General features: G+C 37.8%; 1 long non-coding RNA gene across 1 annotated transcript in view; it reads right to left on the reverse strand.

Annotated features, from left to right (window-relative positions):
- LOC136884976 (uncharacterized) overlaps positions 1–16,850 on the reverse strand; it is a 45,065-nt gene that overhangs the window by 1,451 nt on the left and 26,764 nt on the right. Inside the window, exon 6 of the long non-coding RNA XR_010861445.2 lies at positions 3,531–3,655. This is a non-coding gene — a long non-coding RNA (uncharacterized lncRNA). The remainder of the gene's footprint in view (positions 1–3,530; positions 3,656–16,850) is intronic.

The raw sequence follows: 16,850 nt of genomic DNA on the forward strand, positions 1-16,850 counted from the left end.
TTGCTTCTTCAGCACTGCCAATACCTTCCACTGCCTGGATATGGTCCCACCGCTTTCCATTATCCTTTCCTTAGCCGTCATGTTGCTTAACCTGATCGTTACCGTTTGTTGTTTTCTTTTGCAAATGTGCGCTTGTTTTTAATATCTTTGATTGCATCTAAACATTTTTAATCTTCATTAATTATAATTATTATCATGTATCATTGCTAGAAGCCGTGAGAATACTCATGAACAAGTGTATTAACTCTGGAAGAATACCAGAAAATTGGAAAAATGCTGAAGTGATACTTCTCTTCAAGAAAGGTGATAAGGAAAATTTAGAGAACTATCGTCCTGTGAGTTTGTTATCACACCTTTACAAGCTCCTGACTAAAATTGTAACCAACCGCCTCACAAGAGAACTGGATTTTTATCAACCTGCCGAGCAAGCGGGATTTCGTAAAGGTTTCTCAACTGTTGAACACATCCAGACTATTCGTCTTCTTCTTGAGAAAACCACTGAGTACAACATCAAGATTCATCTGGCCTTCATTGATTATAAAAAAGCTTTTGACTCAGTGGAGATCTGGGCAATCATGAAGGCACTTCAAAATGCCATGATAAACTCAAGGTATATAAAGCTTCTGGAAAACATTTATGATCACGCAACAATGGTAGTCAGAGTGGACGAAGACCTCATCACCAATAAAATCCCAATTGGCAAAGGAGTTCGACAAGGTGACACAATCTCTCCAAAGCTGTTTACCCTTGCCTTGGAAGATGTATTCAAAACCCTTCATTGGGATAATAAAGGAATAAAAATCAACGGGTTATATTTGAACCACCTGCGTTTTGCCGATGACATTGTGCTCATAAGTGAAAATCTAGATGAGCTAGAAAGCATGATCCAAGAATTAAAAACTGCTTCTGCTAAGATTGGTTTGGAAATGAACATTAATAAAACGAAAATTCTAAGCCCAGAGAGTCGACCACTTAAAATGGGAAACCAATATATAGAAGCTGTCAATGAGTACATCTATCTTGGACACAAGATAAAACTTGGAAAAGACAACCAACGTGCAGAAATTCCTCGCAGAATAGGTATGAGTTGGACTGCATTCCGAAAACTAAGATTCATCCTCACCAACAAGGATGTTCCAATTAACCTGAAGACCAAGGTTTATAATACGTGCGTGCTGCCAGTTACAACTTACGGTCTGGAAACGATGACTCTGACGAAGGAAAGTGCTCATAAGCTTCAGCGAACACAACGAGCCATGGAGCGACAGATGCTAGGGATCAGCCTTAGGGATAAGATCCGTTCAGAGGATATCAGGAGAAGAACTAATGTAACAGACATCCTAGAGATAGTAGCAAGACTAAAATGGCAATGGGTAGGACACGTAGCTCGACAAGACTACAACAGGTGGACCTCTAGGATTGTTCACTGGAGACCATGGGGACACAAGAGAGGCATTGGAAGACCCCTGAAGAGATGGCTCGACGACATAAAGCTGTTGGCTGGAACACGCTGGTTCCAAGTGGCTCAAGACTGAAGACGATGGAAGCACATGGAAGAGGCCTATATCCAGCAGTGGATTGAAATAGGCTAGAAAAGAACAAGAAGAAGAAGATCATTGCGTTCATTTGTGTTTGTGTGTAACAATGAGGTTACAATGCCTTTCCCTTATTTCATAAATAATAGTACTCACAGTAGAGGATTTTGGCTTTCTTTAAAGTGGATTTATTGATTTCCTTGCGGTTTTCAACTGGTCATAGTAGTTTATTTTGTTCCTTCCACAATTTTCTCCTGATCCTCCAGTAGATTATTTTTGAGATCAGTCTTATGTGTGATACTCTGACATTCCCTATCTCTACACCTCATGGCTAGAACAGAACACATGTGACACACAATTCTGCAGCAGCTCTCGAAATCAGCCATAGCCAAACCCACATCACACACTGCAGACAAAGCATCCTGTTTGATGAAACCACGTAACTGATACCTAACCATCACTTCACCACAGAAAAATCACAGCAGCCAAATTCAAAAACACCAGAATAACTTTAGTAGACATGAGGTTCGACTGCTGTGCAACATCTGGAAACTACCACTAAAAGGACAAGAAGTACCCTGCAATACCTGAGAATGCAACACCTTCACTTTGCAGTCCAACTGCACAGTACAAACATGCCTACCTTTCTTCTCTGTTATCATTCAGCCTTCACAAAGCCTACTGGAATGATGGCAAATAGTCCATGACTCACCAATGGAGGAAGGGGAACAATATGGCAAAGCACACCGGACAACAATATTGGTGTCTCTGATAAATACTATAGCAAAATTACTCTGACCTGCTGGAGATTAACCTTGGTAGGGTGGGTTGGTGTCCACTAGGCATATGTGGAGCCAAATGGTCATGCACCTCATTCGCCTTCATGATAATAAGAAGAAGAACAAATTATATATTAAAAGAGTTTACTAAAAACAGGTTTGGCAAATCCATCTGTCTGTTCTACAGAACCTATTTGCTTCATTTTATTTTATTTTCTCCGGAATTACCTGCCGGTGAATCACGAGACATTGATAGGTCTCCAAGTTCAGCCAACTTTCAGTAATCATAAAATTGAATCATTAAATGATTACTCCAATAATTGCAGGCGAAGGCTTACACTAATCTGCAATACATTCTGTACTTAGCAGGTTGCTAAGTGACTAATACTTTCATTATATTCTGATACATGTGATTTTCATTCTTGGTAATGCCATTCCATGCAGCCATGTTTGATTACTACCTGTCAAGCCAGAGAGTACACACTTCCTCTGATCAGGGAAGATTACTATTCCTTGCTAGATACTCTTTGATTCTCTAACCCTCCCCAGCTTCCAAATATATTCAACACATGGCAGAACATTCCTAAACACTTACATGCTGATAAGAGAAAAAATGTACCTACAAACAGACCCCATCATGACATACTATGCCTTAGATATTATCTGAACACCTACTGAAGGATAGCCTAGTTACACTGGAAAGAGTGAAGGCCATGTATCTTAAAAAACGTTCTCTGCCTGGCAAAAAAATGCTGCTTTGAGACTAATCTATTAGCTCACAATACAATCGTTCTATATCGAAGAACTGCGATTAAACACCATTGCCTTGTACGACACAATCCCAAGCTTTACATCAAGAACTGCAGGATAAAAGAGCGAATATATGGATAGATTTTTACCAAACAGATGACATAATGACATCAGAATGGATAAATTTTGACTACGAACAGCGGCATACCATAACGTGCTTCTTATTAAATGTTCATAAAACCATTGAAATGGACAGGCAAAACAATATCACTACGACAGGCATATCAAGACGAGTTATCTGACCTATTTATAAGGAATGCAGCAGAGCAGCATGCGTCCTCTAGTAGTAATAACAACAACAACAACAACAACAACAACAATAATAATAATAATAATAATAATAATAATAATAATAATAATAATAATAATAATAATAATAATAATAATAATAATAATAATACCTTACCTTCACAACACTGCCGTCCAAGATGGAAGTGTAGGTTGGGGCACAACAGGCACATTTTTTTGGGAGTAGATATGCAAACTTTCCTTCACAACACGTTGATGTAATGCTCGTACTGCATCAGCCAGCTGAAAAACCATTATATATAAGAGTTAAGGTTTAGCTACTTTAGTTACAATTAGTAAAAGCAACTTGTTTAACACTTACAAATACCTTACATTTAAAATTATTTTTCAGCAAATTAATTACTACACCTTACATGCAAAAAAAAAAAAGAGGTAACACCTCAATCATTTAAGAAACAAAAATTTAGTGTTACATATTTATTCATCTATCATCTATTTATTGATGGTATGAATTTTAGTGCCGGAAGTGTCCAATAACATGTTTGACTCGCCTGCTGTAGGACCTTGTATCTGATGCCCATGGACAACCTGAGCATTCAGATATGGGATGATAATGAGGTAGGGAGAGGTACTAATATGGTATTCACGAGGGAACATCGGCAATGGTTAAGTCTCCGATCAGTATGAAATTTGGAAAACACATTGAGGTATAGATATTTAAGATGTCAGCATCAATTCTGGGTGCCGACATTCATTAGGGCATTAACTAAGTGGCCTAAAAGTTGTGACATTTCAAGTTCCGCGTGAACAGCGATGAATACCTGCTGGTCAATGCTAAGCTGGCATACTGCCTGCCTCCTGCCACACCTCTGCACCTCTCCCCTCCTATTGGTTCACCGCCACACGTCTCCTTTCTCCCCGCGCCTGCCCATCTGCTTAGATGTTTCTTTTCGTACTATAATTAGAGAAATCCTTTAAATAACGCTCCTTTTCACACATGATAATAATAAATAACTTAAACTAATATAACCGCCTTAAAGATGCTGGTAGTGTCCTTTAGAGTGGACATACATATGAAATTTATTAAATTAAATCACCCACCATTCAATAAATCACCTGCCTTTAAACAATGTTAACTATATTTTTATTTAAAGAAATTATGTGTCCACGTAGAGGATCTCAATTAATGTATTACAATAATCACAGGGTCCTTCTCATTGGCTGAATGGTGAGCAATGAGGCCTTCGGTGCAGAGGGTCCCGGGTTCGATTCCCAACTGGGTCGGGGATTTTAATTGCCTCTTGATTAATTCTTCTGGCCCGGGGACTGGGTGTTTGTGTTTGTCCCAACACTTTCTTTTTTTCATATTCAGACAACACACTACACTACCAACCACCAAAGAAATATACAATAGTGATTACTCCCTCCATATAGGGCTGGCGTCAGGAAGGGCATCCGGCCGAAAAAAGGGCCAAACCACATGTGCATCACAGTTTGCACCTGCGATCCCACAGATGTGAGAAAAACGGTAGAAAAAGAAGAAGATACAGTAATCACAGGCAGACCTGTAGTCTTACTTCACCGGTCCTTTTGCATTATTGCTGATGACGGTCTATGTATTCAACAAGTAACAATATTAAACTATCACAATACAGTCTTCTGAGTACAATGGCAGTTACATACATAAAAATTGAAATGGCTATTGTACGAAATGTTAAAACAACAGGAATGAAAGTATACAATTTGAATAAAATATGAAAATATTAGTTTAGGTTATTCATTATCATTTCTGGAACCGCCTGCCCATCTGCTTAGCTGGTGAATGGGACCGGCGCTATACTTTGCTTTTTTCATACTATAATTATTGAAATACTTTAAATAACGTTCCTTTTCACACATAATGATAATGAATAGCAAAGCATAGTCATCTCCGTACAGGCCATGAAGGCCCTTGGAGGGGTGGAATGTAAAGGTTTCCCTGTAACCTTGACATTTGATGGGGTAGAGTGGTTAGCTCTACACCCAGTCACCTTTGTCCCCGGAAATTAATCTGGTACTCATTTTTGGTGTAGGCTGAGTGAACCTCAGGGCCATAAGCACCTCCGGAAGTGGAAATCTCATTTCTTAAATTTCACGACTTCCTGATGAGAATAGAAAATTCTAAGTTCCCATGGAGGGAATTAGATATTTTTCACCAATAGAGCATGTCAAAAACAGATCAGATGTAAGGCTTTTCAGGCGTTTGCTCTACTAACCAGTGTTTTGTCTTAGGTCTGACACTAGACTCATCAGAGTGGGATGTGTCAGACCCTACCCACTGACGCTGTGGTGTATGCAGGTGAACTTATCAGAAGCCCATTATAAGAGGCACAGTCTGATAACTGCATACGGGAGATAAATCTCCACAATGGAATTATTGCCCACCTAGCAATTCCGAATGGAAAATTCTAAGTTCCCATGGAGGGAATTAGATATTTTTCACCAATAGAGCATGTCAAAAACAGATCAGATGTAGGCTTTTTAGGCGTTTGCTCTATTAACCAGCATTTTGTCTTAGGTCTGACACTAGACTCATTCCATTGTGGAGATTTATCTCCCGTATGCAGTTATCAGACTGTGCCTCTTATAATGGGCTTCTGATAAGTTCACCTGCATATACCCCAGCATCAGTGGGTAAGGTCTGACAGATCCCACTCTGATGAGTCTAGTGTCAGACCTAAGATGAAACACTGGTTAATAGAGCAAACGCCTTTACCGCCTCGGCCAAGTAGCCCCCACTGTTGCATTTACAGATGATCTGGCGCTATTAGCAAACAGTATAGAAGAAGCAAAATATCAAGTAGAGAAACTAGGAAGATTAGCAGCAAAGGTTGGGTTGAAAATCTCTTTTGAGAAAACTGAAATTATGCCATTCTTTAAAGTTGACACTCTCACACATCATATTAAATAGTACTCAGAAAATAAAAGTAGTAAATAAATTTAAATATGTTGGTGAAATTGTCACTTGGAATGCTAATGAGAAAGCATCCATAGATAATAGAACTCTAAAATTGAGACGAGCACAACAAATTACCTGGCCGAGTTACAAAAAACAGTCTCCCAACCAATTAATGCTAAATTACACCATTAATACTCCGTCATCAGACCAGAAGCAACGTATGCAAGTGAAACATTATTCAAACTTAATACCCAAACAACAACAGACAAACTGCAGAAAGTGGATAGAAGAATTCTCCAGACAATTATTAAGAAAAAACATCAGGTTGATGGCCAGTGGAGACTTTTACCCAATTCAGTTATTTACAAGGAAAGTGAATCAATTATTGACACGATGAGAAAACGGAGGATTGCATTTTTAGGACACATATACCGTTTGCCAAATTTTAGACTCCTAAAACAGCTTTTTGATTTCTTTGGAATAGTAAAACAAAAAACACTTGGTTTAAATACAAATGGATTTGGATGAATGAAAAATTACTACAGAGCAAATTGAAAATAGAGAAGAGAAGAAGATTCTAAACAACAAATATACAAAACTATCACTTAAAACATCAAAACGTAAGCAGTGTATCAGTAGAAGAATGGGCTACAAGATCGTCTAGAATGAAGAAGTTTTAGGAAAAGAAGAAATTCTCAAGTTTAAAAAAAATAACTTATTTTTTGATGTACGGTACCTATTTTTTGAAGATTTTATTGTATAAGGTTGATTTTGGTGCTCCAATGTGGGCATAAACAGTGTAAATACATAAATAAATAAATAAATAAATAAATAAATAAATAAATAAATAAATAAATAAATAAATAAATAAATAAATAAATAAATAAATAAATAAAAATAATAATAATAATAATAATAATAATAATAATAATAATAATAATAATAATAATAATAATAATAATAATAATAATAATAATAATAATAATAATAATAATAATAATAATAATAATAATAATAATAATAATAATAATAATAATAATAATAATAATAATAATAATAATAATAATAATAATAATAATAATACCTTCAAGACACTGCCTCATGGACTGATAATCTGAACTTGGGAGGGTGGGTTGGGGCCCAATGGGCAGTTTGGGGGGAATAGATCTGCATCCCCCCTTCAGATGTTGATAACTTGTATCGTATCTACAGCCTGAAAAAAACATTATACACAAAAGTTAAGGTTTAGCTACTCCAGTATCAATTAGTAAAGGTAATTTGTATAATGATTACAAATACCTTACAAAGGGTGTACTATATCGTTTTACACTTTATATTTTCCTACCAAAATGAAGTAAATTACACATCATTTCTTATGTCCACCTTTTCATCATAATCTGCTTCCAACTGTATGCACTTTTGTCATTGATGTGTCAGTCTCTCCAGACCTTCCTGAAACCATTCTTTCGGAGTGCTGCATACCCATGTCTTGAACATCTGTGTTCAGTTCTGCAAAATCTGCAAAACGGCGACCACGCAGATGTTTATTCATGTTTCTGCTTGCCAACTGATGGCACTGTTTGACATTTCTTTGGTGGTGGACTTCCCCTATGCTTCCATTGCATTGATTGTTGTTTCGTTTGTGGCTCATGGTAATGGAGCCATGTCTCATCACCAGTCACAAGCCTAGCCATAAGTCAGCTGGATCTTGAAAATGGTGTTGCATAAGTTCTCTGCACACATCAACGACACCTCTACTTTTTGACAAGAGTCTAGGCACCCACGTGGATGACACCTTCCCCAACTGTAAGTGGCTGTGCACGATCCGCTGCAGGGTGTTTCGGCTAATTCCTGTGGCTGCTTCCATTTCCGTAAATGTGATGTATTTGTTTCTTTGGATGGATTATTCGACCCGGGCAATGTCGGCTGGTGTTGACATTGTCACATTCCTTCCAGAACTGGTTCTCTTGTCCACTGATGTGCACCCTGTTTTCCAACCTTCCACCCAGTTGTAAACTGTTTTCCGTGATGGGGCATGTTCTTCACAGACTGTCACGAAGCGCCGATGAAGCACCACGGAATCAAGTCGTATAGTGCTGTCCCTGACGGTTGCTTTCCATGTTGTCTGCTCCTACGCTGACAGTGTGTTATGAAATGGCTATGACAAGTGCATTCGTTGGCACCTCTGCATGTGCTGCTACCAAATGGTGGAACAAGACTCTAGTTACACAAACTTCAAAAGTGAAATGTGAACTATACCCGGACGTACAAAAAATAAAGTATAAAACAATATAGTATGCCCCTCGTACTTTAAAAATTATTTCACGGCAAATTAATTACTTCACTGATATGAAAAAAAATGTGTAACACATGAATCTTTCTGGAGAAACACAAATTTAGTGTAATTTATTTTTCATCTATTTACCATCTGTATGGCTTTCATTACTGGAATTGCCAAAGTAGTTCCAGATTACGGTACATCATCATGAATCATGAAGATAAGTTCGTGGTGCTGTAGATAAAACAAGGAGGGGGAAATATGCGATTCTTATTTTTTTTCCAAATTTTCATTCTAGAAATCAGAGAGGGAAAATTACACGAGTAAATACGGTAAGTCACTGTAGGGAACAGCCGATCAACTTTTCTTCACTGGAGATTCTTTCCATTTAACATTAATTTATATTAATTTCACTCTTACCCATTTTAAAATATAAAATTTTCATTGTGTTATACAGTACATCATGTTTACTATCCACTCTTATCGTAATAACACTAATACCATTATTTTGTGTGTAAGAATGTTGCAAGACTCCCTCTTGAACCACATATATTGAATTCTCAATAACTGATTTAGAATCTGATTGTAATAGAGTTCTGTGTATATAAAATCCAAGATAACATCAGTCATACATTTGCAAAATCATCCCTCTCCATGGGGTCAGTAATTCCAGGAATCTAAAATGAAAAATAAATATACATTTAACATTCTTATTGGTTTAATAATTTTAATGACCAAGTTAATGTATGGGATGAGGTATTCTTCTGGTCAGGCTCTGTGGCTCAGGCCGCAGCGCGCCGGCCTCTCACCGCTAGATACTGCGGTTCAAATTCCGGTCACTCCATGTGAGATTTGTGCTGGACAAAGCGGAGGCAAGACAAGATTTTTCTCTGGGTACTCTGGTTTTCCCTGTCATCTTTCACTCCAGCAACACACTCCAATATCATTTCATTTCATCTGTCAGTCATTTATCATTGCCCCATAGGAGTGCGACAGGCTTCGGCAGCCGGCACATTTCCTATCCTCGCCGCTAGATGGGGGCTTCATTCATTCTATTCCAGACCTGGTTTAATTACTGGAAACAGGCTGTGGATTTTCACTTCATGGCTTTCATTGCCGAAGAGTTCAATGACGTTTGACTCACCTGGCGTAGTTACAAGTAACCAATCTCATTTTGTTCCGTATTGAATTGTATTGAATAGGTGGACACAGTAATTTTATTCAAGAAAGAATTTATTCACCTGGCGTAGACCATTCTATTTGATACACAGCCATCCTGTGTGTCTGGATGTGGGATGAAGACGATAATAAGGTAGTGATAGATACCAATGGTACTCAGAATGCAAAATATTAAACATAATACTTGATGGTGTAATTCATTACACCTTTGTTTGGGTAACAAATGTACTATTTATAAAAAATATTTACAAGTTAAAACATAGAAAAAATGGTAGTCATAAATTGTGTCTTTTGCAATGAATGAGGAGCCTTACATTGTTTTGGTATCCCTATTTCTTCCCATTGTTGATCCTGCGTCTGGTGGTTTTGTACACATTCCATGAACTTTTCATTTAGTTTTCCACTAGGTTCTGAAAAGGAATGTTGCTTTTGAGCTGACCAAGTCCGAAAGATGCTGCAAGAGCTGTAGCACTAATGGACAATGACACATCTTCTGTTTATGCTGCAAATGTGCTGGGAACATCACCCACAAATGTGCACTCAGCTATAATGAATTATCAAGAACACAACACATTTTGTCGATGGCCGTGATTGGTTGTCCGCGGTCTACGCGTACCAGAGGTGACTGATTTTTAACTCTAGAGAGGTAATGAGATATGCTTGTAATGGCCGTACGTGATGAAAAGGCGTCCACAGGAGGTGCACAACAGCAATATTACCGAGTGGAAATTGAGAAGAAAACTAAAAGAGGCAGTCACATCACAATCGAACACATACGAAGATCCATAATCGTGCAGGAGTTGAAGACGATGTGACTTTGTGCCTGACAGTGTTTAAAAACGGACTCATTTAACCATTCTCCGCTATTCGTAAACATTGTGGGACTTTGCCTAGCGCTGCGTGTGCCTTGCTGCCGCTCACAGAATTGCGCACTGTTTTCTTTTGAGTGAACTTGCATTTTACTTCTTCTGAGTTTTACAGTGTCTACCCCCGTTCATTTTTATATCGCCTCTTCTACTGATCCAGAGTGTACTTGATCTTTTATTTCCTTTTCCTATGCATTGTTTTTCATGTTTTAATCAGCTGATGATGACCTAGACTAGGGTCGAAACCGGTACCATTTCTACTTATTATTAAATGGGAATGTAATTCACTACATTTCTTATTCTTTTGTATTAAATAGGTTGAATCTCTTTATCAATTATTTCAATTTTAACTGCTATTGGTCCTATCGAAAAGTACTACATAAAAAAGTAATGGAGAATACGATTTCAGATCATTTATGTTTTATTCAGTTTTTCCGTACCGGCTATTATAAAAGTGGTACTTCAGAGTCAGAAGAAAACTAAATGTGAAGGCCTACAATATCAAAAGCATCGTCGCCATAAGACCTATCTGTGTCGGTGCGACGTAAAGCCCCTAGGGAAAAAAAAATAAAAAAAAAAAAAAATCAAAAGCTCATAAAATTGATCAACAATAACATTACGTTGACCATTGTTTGTAGTGATGTTCTTTGTCTCTTGTGCTGCCACTCATCTCCGATAGATGGGATTAGCGCTGTGTACCTCGAACAATTATACCGAAACAACAAACTGGACATTAGAAGAAAAGACCAAGGCATGGAATATATTCACTCAGAAACTGGAGGAAGACAGCAGAGGCAATAAGAAACTATTGTATAGTGTTATCAGAGGTAAAAGGAAGCCAATGAATACCATAAAGGCACTTGAAAATGAAAATGGAAATCTGGTTAGGACAAAGTGACATGAGAGAAGTCCTGAAGAACCATTTTCACCACCTACTGAATAGACCAGTTCAAGAACAAAATACAGAACTGGAAATCCAAGCCTACAATGAGGAGCCTCCCATCATTTGGACAGAAAATGAGACAGCCTTAAAATCTATGCCTAAAGGAAAATCTTCAGGTGCAGATGAAGTGAGTGCAGACATGATAAAGGCAGCAGGCATCCAGGGTATACAATGGCTGCACAGAGTACTAAATGCCGTATGGACAGACAACAAAATACCTGCAGATTGGAGCAAAGGCATTGTAATTCACCTGTTTAAGAAAGGAAGCAGATGGAAACCCACCGTCTATAGAGGAATAACACTGCTGTCTCATGGTCTAAAAATTCCAGAGACGATCATAGAAGGGAGATTGAGAACCATCATTGAACCGCAGTTAGAGGAGGAGCAATATGGATTCAGAAGTAACAGATCAACAATGTACCTCATTTTTAGCACCCGCATGCTGATGGAAAAGTATTGGAGAAAGGCAAGAACCTGGTTACTGCATTCCTCAATACAGAAAAGGTGTTATAAGAGATAAGATCTGGGAGTGCCTGAGGAAAAGAAATGTGCCTGAAGGACTGGTAAGGAAAATTCAGGTGTTATACAGCACTAGCTGTGTGTACAAATTGAGCAAGGTCGATCATCATGTTTTGAGATCAAGAGTGGAGTTCAGCAAGGAAGTGCACTCTCCCCACTACGGTTCATCACTGTTATGGACAATATAATGAAGAACGATAAGGAGATGAACTGAATGCAGTGGCCTTTGTTGATGATATCATGATATGGGGTGAAATAGAAGAGGAAATACAGACCAGACTCAACATATGGAAATCCCAGTTCCAGGAATAAAACCTCAACATCAGCGAGACCAAGACAGTGGTGATAGCAGTCAACAGAGAAGGGTGTCCAGCAAGTGTAAAACTAGGAGACCACCAGCTAGAGTGTGCGAATAGTTTTCCTTAAATTGGAAGGTGAAATCTCCAGTGATAATTTGGTCAGAAAGGAAATTACAAACAGACTGCGAAAGGGATTAGAATTCTACCAACAAGTAAGAACACTTTTATGGGATGACATGATTCTAAAACTGGCCAAACTGATGATGTTTAACAGCTATATTGACCTATGGTATTGAAGTGTGCATCCTCACAAAAAGAGATTCGTCAAGACTGCAAGCATCAGAGATGAAATTTCTTAGATCCGCATCCAGAAGACCAAGATGGACACGTTAAGAAATGAGGAGGCGAGGAAAGAAGCCAGAATAAAAACATCCCTATTAGATAGGATCGGCACATCCAGACTACGGTGGTACGGGCATTTGATGAGGATTGAGCCTGCAAGAACAGCCAGAATAAATCTGGAAAGACAGGTGGAGGTGAAAAGACCTGCAGGAAGACCTAAACCCCGATGGATGGACATGATCAAGGTTGATCTAGTTGCTTTACCAGGCGAGTTGGCTGTGCGGCTAGGAGCAAGCAGCTGTGAGTTCACATCCAACAGAGAGTAGGTTCGAACCCCACTGTCGGCAGCCCTGAAGATGGTTTTCCATGGTTTCCCATTTTCACTATTAAATGAAATAAGTTTCATAATGATAGATCCGTATTGAACTGTGATTACAATAGAATAAATTAATGTATTATTAGGGTCCACCTTTTCAATACAAAATGTAAAGAGTTTAAATTACAAAAATGATTAGGGACTAGTTTCAACCTAGTACTAGGTCATCATCAGCCTAAAGCAAAATTAAAACACAAATACTGAAGAAATTAAACAATGTAAAGACACATAAGGTCTCGTAAAAGTACATACCATGTGAGATATTGTGCAGCATTATGTTAAAAAATAACTCTATGAAAGAGATTCATAAAAAGTCCAGTGCGCATTAAAAAGATGTTATAGATAGGAATCCTTGAGTTGCTGGATAAGGAGATTAGAATATGCTGGCTCCTTTAAGATGCTGGTATCCAATTGAAGAACCACTGAGCCGAAGTCACGTCGTTTATTTACGATTAAAGTCCAGTGCACCGTATAGCATTAAAAAGTCCAGTGCGCATTAAAAAGCTGTTTTAGAAAGGAATCCCTGAGTTGCTGGATAAGGAGATTAGAATATACTGGCTCCTTTAAGATGCTGGTATCCAATTGAAGAACCACTGAGCCGAAGTCACGTCGTTTATTTACGATTAAAGTCCAGTGCGCCATATAGCATTAAAAAGTTAAGAGATGGAAATTTTTCAGTTGTGGGTCAAGGAATTCAACATATGCTGGCTTCTTAAATGTGCTGCTGTATATTCGAAGAACAACTGAGATGAAGTTACGTCGTTTTTTAAGATATTCATAGACTTAAAAACACACGGATGCTGGAAAAGCTCTTCCATATTTTCACACCAGGCAAATGCTGGGGCTGTACCTTAATTAAGGCCACGGCCGCTTCCTTCCCATTCCTAAGCCTTCCCTGCCCCATCGTCGCCATAAGAACTATCTGTGTCGGTGCGACGGAAAGCAAATAGCAAAAAAATAGATCTAGTTGCCAGAGGATGGAAAGTGGATGATGTTCTCCATGATAAGTTGTATATGGACAGGAAGAAGTGGAAGAGGCTCATTAACAGTACCCAGGAAACTGGAACTGTAGAATGATGATGATGATGACCAAGTATAACAGCCTGGCGGGAAATAGCAAGGCAGTTAGATAACTTTCTTCTCCAGAATACCATTCCTCTGGTTCATATATTTTCTGATACTGATGGTACATAACACACTGGTTTATCGTAGTATTCCAGCTATTCGATCCCTACTCTGACGTGCTGATTGGATTGATCAATGTGCACAATTAATGGAATAATGGCAGAGACTCACTTATGACCTGGTCTCAAATTACAATTTCAGCCTATTCCAAATTATAGCACCACATTTCATTAAATAACTCAAAATTCAACTCTGAAATGAGCCGTGTCTTAAAAAAAGCTTCTTCCTTTTCACTTTTATTTGATTCTACATTCATTTTATTCCAAATCACCGGGCGAGTTGGCCGTGCGCGTAGAGGCGCGCGGCTGTGAGCTTGCATCCGGGAGATAGTAGGTTCGAATCCCACTATCGGCAGCCCTGAAGATGGTTTTCCGTGGTTTCCCATTTTCACACCAGGCAAATGCTGGGGCTGTACCTTAATTAAGGCCACGGCCGCTTCCTTCCAACTCCTAGGCCTTTCCTATCCCATCGTCGCCATAAGACCTATCTGTGTCGGTGCGACGTAAAGCCCCTAGCAAAAAAAAAAAAAAAAAAAAAAAAAAAAAAAAAAAATCCAAATCAGCAGCCAAGTGGAGGTTTCTTCTCTAGGTTGGAGGAAACATTTGCCTCCAAGTCAGATCCCTCCCCCCCACCGCCAGTGTCGAGAACTGATATTTTCCAACTCATCGGGGGTACTCCTAGGAAACAGATGAGTAAAATGGCATAGATTTTACCCTGGGATTCTCCACTCTCCCTCTCCCGACTGAAAATAAAAGGGTTCATGGCCCACAGCTATCTGCGGCCTGGATATTCCAACTCTGGAAATTTGACTGTTAGATCAGCAGCGTACTACTGTTCGTTGAAAGTGAGAAAATTTGTGGTTTTTCATTTGATCGAGTATTTCATATGACAGCATTGTTTTTAATTGTGACATTCCCACTGGCGTCATTGTAATGACCTATGTTGATTTCAGTTGAGAAAACCACTAAGTCAGTCTTTCCAATGATGTAAAAAGGCAGGCGGAGAGTGAGAGTCTGCCATTATAATAAAAATTAACCAACTTTTAGTGATTGTTGGTAGGCAAGCGAGCCTACCATTACAATGAAATTTCCCTAACCCAGCCTTCACATTAAAAAAAGATGTTTGGTGAATTCCCCATCTTGTTTCTAGGGTAACGTTAAGAGCTATGCAATTTAATACAATCTTACTCGCAACATGTACACTACCAAACCTAAAATTCTGCATACAATGTAGAATTCCATAGAGAAACATGGGTACATCAGCTAGTATATATGTGTGTGTGTGTACACATTTATTGGGTCATCTTGAAATAAATAAGAGTAATGAAACAGATGGAGTTTTATTTGTAATAATAATAATAATAATAATAATAATAATAATAATAATAATAATAATAATAATAATAATAATAATGACCACAGTTATTTTCCCAGCTAGTCAGATAAACATCTCAGGGTATCCATGTTTCCAGAAAAATGGTTAATTTTTCTATAATTCCATTTAACGTGCGTCCAAAAAGAGATAGTGATACCCTACACAGTTCAAAATTCCGTAATTCAACGCTCAATCGTGAACTCCGGATACGCATAATTCAATTAACATTTTCTAAGACATGTCCACTTATCGAGTACCTTATTCACTAAATATAACTACAATCTATCACTACAAATGAGAACTCATTCAATTATATAAAACATAATCTAGAAACATATTTATTAAATTACTGAGAATCGCGAAAGAAATGGTTAAGTCGCAAAACAAGTTCATGAACTTTCAGTCATTAACCTAATAAAACAAGTATTTTAACTCTTGAATAAGTTATTTTAAGTCAGCACTGGATTATTTCTAATCTAAATTTGCATATCACCACACTCTGGGTTGAGTATTCCTGAAATGAATTCAAATTCTGTTTCATCTTCCTATCAAAACTTAAGTCTGGTCATTTATGTAAACAAATATATCATAATCTTCTGACCACAGTCAAAATTCAGTATTTCAATAAATAATTCTATCACTTGTGGTGTTAAATATTCATCATCATCATCATAAAAAATCCTACCATTACAGTATTCATATTATTGTAAGAATGATCTGAATTTCAATAAAAGTGTCCTGAATTCTAATATCAGTGATCTGAATTATATTAAAAATTATCTGAATTCGTTGGTGCTGAATAAAGTGAAGAAAATGAGAAATCAAATGACGTACTAAGGTTCTTGGTCCTATTGCCATTTAAAATACGGCTCCTAGCTTAATATTCGCTTTTATAGTATTTCAAATTAAAAAACATCGATGATATCCTATGTAAATCTCGTATTATTTCCCTACTCTAGCTTGATAATTTCTTATGTAACGTATCTCAGCTCAATGTGCACACAGCCAATAAGCATTTATCATATACTTGTGTGAAAGTGCCTGCATTATGATATCTCAATATTATATTATCATACTGGTTACATAATAGTTTCATCTTCCATGCAATCAACATTCACTCAGAATACGACATAATCATGCATAAATCTACCCATCACCAGTTGTTACTACTGTCAAAT

The sequence above is a fragment of the Anabrus simplex genome, chromosome 13 (assembly GCF_040414725.1).
Source record: "Anabrus simplex isolate iqAnaSimp1 chromosome 13, ASM4041472v1, whole genome shotgun sequence".
NCBI classification, from domain to species: Eukaryota; Metazoa; Arthropoda; class Insecta; order Orthoptera; family Tettigoniidae; genus Anabrus; species Anabrus simplex.